Here is a 6,000-nt window from a genome sequence, read left to right on the forward strand (position 1 = left end):
CTCAAACGGTGACAGGACAGGGCATGCATCCCTGATCATGCCCCACTGGAGTGGTGAGAAAAAACCGAGTTCCCCTGACCCTGTCCTGGTGCCGTAGTTGCACAGGTACTCATTGATGGCCCTCTGCTGCGTGTGCAGCCGCTGCAGCATGGCCAACGTTGAGTTCCACCTGGTGGGCATGTCACATATAAGGCGGTTCTTGGGCAGGTTCAACTCCTTTTGAAGCTCAGCCAGCCGAGCACAGGCATTAAATGATCGGCGGAAATGCACACAGATTTCCTGGCCTGCTTCAGGACATCCTGTAAGCCGGGGGGACCTGCCCAAGAACCGCTGCACCACCAGGTTAAGGACGTGAGCTACACAGGGCACATGGGTCAGTTGTCCCTGTCGGAGGGCAGAGAGGAGGTTGGTGCCATTGTCGCAAACCACCATTCCTGGCTTAAGCTGGCGTGGCGTCAACCACCTCTGGGCCTGCCCCTGCAGAGCTGATAAAACATCCGCCCCAGTGTGGCTCCTGTCCCCCAAACAAACCAGCGCAAGCACGGCATGGCATCGCTTTGCCTGCGCACTTGCGTAGCCCCTGGAATGCCTACGGAGCACCGCTGGTTCTGAGGACAGAGCACTGGAAGAGGCCATGGAGGAAGAAGAAGAGGAGGGGGTGGAGGAGAGAGGTGTGTCACAACCAATAGTAGCATTTTGGAGGCGTGGTGGCGGAACAACCTCCAACACTACTGCACCTTGTCCTGCATCCTTCCCAGCTGCCAGAAGAGTGACCCAATGGGCCGTGAAAGACAGGTAACGTCCCTGTCCATGCCTGCTGGACCATGAGTCAGCGGTAATATGCAACTTACCGCTGACCGCCCTGTCCAGTGAGGCAAGGACATTGCCTTCCACATGCCGGTAGAGAGCCGGAATCGCCTTCCGTGAGAAACGTTTGGGGACCTGCCACTGAGGAACCGCACATTGTACAAACTCACGGAAGGGGGCCGAGTCTACCAACTGAAAAGGCAGCAGTTGAAGTGCTAGCAATTTAGCCAAGCTAGCATTCAACCGCTGGGCATGTGGATGGCTGGGAGTGAACTTCTTTCGCCGGTCCAGCAGCTGGGGCAGGGACATTTGCCTGCTATAATCGGACGTGGGTGTACTGCTAGCAGAGTGCACGGAAGCACTTGGCTGTGACACACCTAATTCTACACCTTCATTCCTCTCAGAGCAGGTTTCAGAGAGGACTGAAGGTCTAGTGAGGTTGGAGATCCCAGCTGATGAGGAGCAAGGAGAGGTCCGCTTTGTTCTTTGGTGTGGGTCTTTGAGGTACGCTTGCCAACGAGCTGCATGGCAGGTCAACATATGTCTGGTCAAGCATGTGGTGCCCAAGCGGCTGATGTTTTGGCCACGTGAGATACGCTTGAGACATATGTTGCAAATAGCAGCGGTGCGATTTGATGCACTCATCTCAAAAAAGGCCCACACCAAAGAACTTTTAGAATAACGCGCAGAGGCAGAGCCCTGCACAGGCGGAGCTCTGCGGTGTGATTCAGTCGGTGTGCTGCCCCTAAGCTGGCCCCCGGAGGGCATCCTGCCTCGTTGGACATGTGCCTCCTCCTCCTCTCTCCTACCAGGCACCCACGTGGAGTCAGTGCCCTCATCATCCCCTCCCTCTTCATCGCTGTAGCAAACCTGGCAGTATGCTGCAGCTTGTGGAACATGACTGCCAGATTGCTGTCCTTCTTGAGCATCCCCTCTCTTTGCATTCACGCTACTGCCTTCCTCTAGCTGAGTATCATCATCAGAGCCTACAAAACACTGGGCATCCTCCTGGAGCATGTACCCAACACTGTGCTCAAAGAGTTCAGGAGACTCCTCAGGAGGACGTGGTGGGTCTAGGGAAGGAGTCACTGATGATGACATTGAGAGGAGGGAAGACGATGCGTTGGCAGCTGCTTTGCTAGTACCCTGAGACTGGGTGAGAGAGGATGAGGAGGATGAAGAGGGCTTGGTCATCCACTCTACCAAGTCATTGGCATGTTGTGGCTCAACATGTCCAGCTGCCGAAAAGAAGGACAAGCGTGTCCCATGGCCATGCGCTGATGATGACGATGCACCGCGTCCAGGACCAGCACTATTGTCTCTAGACACAGAGCCTGCTTGCTCTCTTTTATCGGCTCGCGCCTGTCTGCCTCTCCTTGCTGGCCTTCCAGACATGGTAATGGCCTGAAGGGAGTTGGGAAAAACAGCAATTGGGTAGTGTATATTGTGCTGTAGGCACACACAACTTCCAATAACTCCTGCAGATGGCAGATGGCTCAAATAGAGAAGAGCTATGTAGGTGGATATAGCAGTGTATACTGGGTTCAGAGCACACAGACAGCACGCACAAGCTCCTACCGCTGACTGCAAGCTCTATTTAAAATGAGCAAGATAGTTTGCTATATAGGTGGATATAGCGGTGTGTACTGGGTTCAGAGCACGCAGACAGCACGCACAAGCTCCTACCGCTGACTGCAAGCTCTATTTAAAATGAGCAAGATAGTTTGCTATATAGGTGGATATAGCGGTGTGTACTGGGTTCAGAGCATGTAGACAGCACGCACAAGCTCCTACCGCTGACTGCAAGCTCTATTTAAAACGAGCAAGATAGTTTGCTATATAGGTGGATATAGCGGTGTGTACTGGGTTCAGAGCACGCAGACAGCACGCACAAGCTCCTACCGCTGACTGTAAGCTCTATTTAAAACGAGCAAGATAGTTTGCTATATAGGTGGATATAGCGGTGTATACTGGGTTCAGAGCACGCAGACAGCACACACAAGCTCCTACCGCTGACTGCAAGCTCTATTTAAAACGAGCAAGATAGTTTGCTATATAGGTGGATATAGTGGTGTGTACTGGGTTCAGAGCACGCAGACAGCACACACAAGCTCCTACCGCTGACTGCAAGGTCTATTTAAAACGAGCAAGATAGTTTGCTATATAGGTGGATATAGCGGTGTATACTGGGTTCAGAGCATGCAGACAGCACGCACAAGCTCCTAACACTGACTGCAAGCTCTATTATAAAAGATAGATATATCGCTAGCTATATAGGTGAATATAGCGGTGTATACTGCGGTCAGGGCACGCAGACAACAACCACTACAGAAGAGCAAGAACGAAAAATCGGCCGATAACGATCGGTGTATACTGTGTTGAAGGTACACAGAACACCCACTAACTGCTTCAGACGCCAACACACTACACAAGGCCCCCGCGCTGGCGGCCTTATATAGTGTGGGGCGTGTACTACACATGGCTCTCCTCGCTGCCGGCGCTGTGATTGGCCAAGCATGCGGGGTCACAGTGCATGCTTGGCCAACCATGAGCCAGCAATGCACTGCGCCATCGCAGTGCATTGTAGGCCGGGAGCGCCACACGAATTTGGCGCGAACAGCCCATAACGTTCGGAAATCGCCGAACGGGTGAACAGCCGATGTTCAAGTCGAACATGTGTTCGACTCGAACACGAAGCTCATCCCTATTGCAGAGTATGGCTGAGTATCACCACGTATTGCAGAGTATGGCTGGGTATTGCAGAGTATGGCAGGGTATGGCTGGGTATTGCAGAGTATGTCTGGGTATTGCAGAGTATGGCTGGGTATGGCAGGGTATTGCACAGTATGGCAGGGTATTGCAGAGTATGGCTGGGTATTGCAGAGTATGCCTGGGTATGGCTGGGTATCGCTGAGTATGGCTGGGTATGGCTGGGTATGGCTGAGCATGGCTGAGCATGGCTAAGTATCACCGCGTATTGCAGAGTATGATTGGGTATTGCAGAGTATGGCAGGGTATGGCAGGATATTGCAGAGTATGGCTGGGTATGGCAGGGTATTGCAGAGTATGGCTGGGTATTGCAGAGTATGCCTGGGTATGGCTGGGTATCGCTGAGTATGGCTGGGTATGGCTGGGTATGGCTGAGCATGGCTGAGTATCACTGGGTATTGCAGAGTATGGCTGGGTATGGCAGGATATTGCAGAGTATGGCAGAGTATTGCAGGGTATAGCAGGGTATTGCAGATTATTGCAGAGTATGGCAGGGTATTGCAGAGTATGGCAGTGTATTGCAGAGTATGACTGGGTATTGCTGAATATGGCTGGGTATTGCAGAGTATGGCTGGGTATTGCAGAGTATGGCAGGGTATGGCAGGGTATTAAAGAGTATGGAAGAGTATGGCAGGGTACTGCAGAGTATGGCTGAGTATGGCAGGGTATTGCAGAGTATGGCAGGGTATTGCAGAGTATGGCAGGTTATTGCAGAGTATGGCAGGTTATTGCAGAGTATGGCAGGGTATTGCACAGTATGGCAGGGTATTCCAGAGTATTGCAGGGTATTGCAGAGTATTGCAGGGTATGGTTGGGTATTGCAGAGTATGGCTGGGTATGTCAAGTTATCACAGAGTATGGCAGGGTATGGCAGGGTATTGCAGAGTATTGCAGAGTATGGCAGAGTATGGCAGGGTATTGCAGAGTATGACTGGGTATTGCTGAATATGGCTGGGTATTGCAGAGTTTGGCTGGGTATTGCAGAGTATGGCAGGGTATGGCAGGGTATTGCAGAGTATGGAAGAGTATGGCAGGGTACTGCAGAGTATGGCTGGGTATGGCAGGGTATTGCAGAGTATGGCAGGTTATTGCACAGTATGGCAGGGTATTGCAGAGTATGGAAGAGTATGGCAGGGTACTGCAGAGTATGGCTGGGTATGGCAGGGTATTGCAGAGTATGGCAGGTTATTGCACAGTATGGCAGGTTATTGCACAGTATGGCAGGGTATTGCACAGTATGGCAGGGTATTGCACAGTATGGCAGGGTATTGCAGAGTATGGCTGGGTATTAAAGAGTATTGCAGCATATAGCAGGGTATAGCAGGGTATTGCAGAGTATAGCAGGGTATTGCAGAGTATTGCAGGGTATGGCAGGGTATGGCAGAGTATGGCTGGGTATTGCAGGGTATGGCAGGGTATTGCAGGGTGTTGCAGGCTATTGCAGAGTATGGCTGAGCATGGATGGATGGATGGTTGCAATTGTCACTGAGCTGCACTGTGGGCACTACAGATGCAGCCCACAGCGCTGCTGCCATCCACTCTCCCCCCCCCCCTCTCCTCTCACACTGTACCAATCGGTACAGAGAGGGGAGAGAGGAACCGGCGTCATGACATGACGTTGGTTTGTTTACAAGTGATCGCTCCGTCATTTGACGGAGTGATCACGTGGTAAACGGCCGCTATCAGTGGCCATTTACCGTGATCCGTGATACGCCGTGTCCGCTCACGGATGTTCCCGGGTGCGTGCAATTCTGTGAGGACATCCATGGACGCCATCCCAGAATAAGCTGACCTCGCTGTAGCCATTTTTCGGCTATGGCCCGGTCGGCAAGTGGTTAAAGAGTAACTACACTTTTGCATACCTCTCAACTATCTAGGATTTGCCGGAACCATCCTGGCATTTGATGTAAGTCCCGGCAAATGAAGACTTAGTCCCGGAGTGGAGCCAAGTGGCAGAACAAGTTCCAGCACTTGGTTCCAGGGACAATTCTGGTGGAGGCACTGGTTGCCTCTGCCCAGCAGCTTGTGCGTGGTGTATGGGGTACTACACACTGCGACCCAGTCTCTTTATTGCAGCCGACATCTCCCCACCGGCTGCCTAGCACAAGTCTATCTACCGCCAAAAGTGACCCCCCCAGCACATACCCGAAGCCTGGGTTTTGTTTAACCGTGCCCCTTAAGCCCCTCACACTGAAAAGTTTGGCCACAGCCATTTGTGTCGCGGCGCGCTGAGCGTGCCGGCGGATTCTCCCTCCCTTAAAGGACTGTTCCAGCCTTTTTTTCATTAATTTAAAGTCAGCAGCTACAAACACTGTAGCTGCTAACTTTTAATAAGGACACTTACCTGTCCAGTAAGGCCGCGATGTCGGCCGCCCCGGGGCCGTTTCCTACTGCACATGCGCGAGCCACGTGGCGCTTTGTGAA

The sequence above is a fragment of the Lithobates pipiens genome, unplaced genomic scaffold, assembly GCF_037356315.1.
Source record: "Lithobates pipiens isolate NorthernLeopardFrog02 unplaced genomic scaffold, aLitPip1_a1.2 Scaffold_13, whole genome shotgun sequence".
In the NCBI taxonomy this organism is placed as follows: domain Eukaryota; kingdom Metazoa; phylum Chordata; class Amphibia; order Anura; family Ranidae; genus Lithobates; species Lithobates pipiens.